This window comes from Chiloscyllium plagiosum, chromosome 9 (genome assembly GCF_004010195.1).
Source record: "Chiloscyllium plagiosum isolate BGI_BamShark_2017 chromosome 9, ASM401019v2, whole genome shotgun sequence".
Taxonomy (NCBI): domain Eukaryota; kingdom Metazoa; phylum Chordata; class Chondrichthyes; order Orectolobiformes; family Hemiscylliidae; genus Chiloscyllium; species Chiloscyllium plagiosum.
Window position 1 is genome coordinate 72,925,635 of NC_057718.1, and position 1,829 is coordinate 72,927,463.

Sequence of the window (1,829 nt, forward strand, 5' to 3'; positions counted from 1 at the left end):
AAAATGTTTGGGTCTGTTAAGCTAATCGGTCTATAATTCCCCATTGTTTATCTACCTCTTTTTTTAAAGCAGTGGTGTCACATTTGCTGTTTACCAATCTGCTGGAACTGCTCCAGAGTCCAGAATTACTACATGTGCATTTTCCTTTTCTCCCACTAATTCTTATAATACCCTGGGATACATTCCATCTGGGCCAGAAGACTTGTTTACCATTAGCTCGCCCAACACTACCTCTTTTGTGAAAATGATTGTTTCCAGGTCCTCACCTACCTTCGTCTCGTCAATTACTGGCATGTTATTCACGTCTTCCACTATAAAGACTAACACAAAGTACCTGTTCAACGCCTTGGCCATTTCTTTATATCCCATTACTAAATCCCCATTGTCATCCTCTAATGGACCAATGTTTACTTTAGCCACTCTTTTTCATTTTATGAAGGTGTAAGGGGTACTGTACCTTTAAGAGTGTTGAAGGACTTAGCAAGCACAGAGTTCTGGAGAAGTTACAATGTAACATTTGGTCCAGCAGCCAACAGTACTATTAGACAAAAAAAAATCAAATTCAACTAGTTTAAATTATGCCCCAAACACCAATCAAGTTTGAATTCAGTATTTTGACAATATTAACACCAATGAAACGATCCAAAGCTTTAGGGTATAAAACTGGCAAAAATTGAACAGTTGGGAGGAGAACTGCCAAAAGACCAACAGATGTAGACTGTAGTAAGAATTCTCTGTGGGGTACCTGTCTGGAGAAGGAGTTTGCACAGGGAAAAAAAAGATCAACATCGACCTGGAGAGCAAATCTACAGAGGAAAATACCAAGAGAATATTCGACAGCTGGCTGGTTTTGAAATTTGATCTTTTCTATAAATCTTAAATCGGGGAGTTTTATCGGACCAATATTATAGAGGGGAAGGTAAAAGGTAGGTTTAGATAAATGAGCTGTAAATAGTTGTTAGTTTATTATTCTGTTAGATTTTTAAAAAATTTAAGTTGCTAATTTTTGCTTTAAACATTGTCTTTTGTGATAGTTCTTTGCCTCTCGAATTTTAACAGATTACAGCACAGGGTTAAATCATTTCTGTACTGAGATTTAAATTAGGGTTGGGGAGAGGGTTTCCCCCAAGTCGTAACAATATATTTATAGAAACTTTTGCTTTCTATTTAATTCTCAATCTTACTGTTCTTTATAGCTTTTCTTGTGGCTTTCTGTTGACCTTTTAAGCTTTCACCATCTTCTAGTTTTCTGCTGATCTTGACCAATCTGTAAGCCTTCTCTTTCCATTTGATAACATCTCTTATTTCCTTAGACATCCATGGCAGATTACCCCTTTTCCTAGTCTTTCCTTTTCACTGGTATATTCTTCTGTTGAACACTTTGAAAAATTGCTTTTGAAGTCCTCCAGTTTGTCAACTGTCCCACCACGAAGTCTTTGCTTCCAGTCTACTTTAGCCCTTGTCCTACTGTAGTCTCCTTTGTTTAAGCACAGGACTCTGGTAGTGGATTTTATCTTCACACTTTCCATCTGCATTCTACAACCATACTGTGATCACTCCTTCCAAGGTGATCCACAACTATGACATCACTAATTATTCTTGTGTCATTATACAGGACCAGATCTAGGAGAGCTTGTTCCCTTGTTGGTTCCATTACATACTGTTCAAGAAAACTATTACAGATATATTCAATGAACTCAAGGCTACCCTGACTGACCTGGTTCAACATGCTCAACCAATCTTATTTCAGAGTTTGAAGTAATAGAAAGACTTACTCGGTTAATGACAGGGTCCTAGGGAGTGTTGCTGAACAGAGAGACCGACAGATG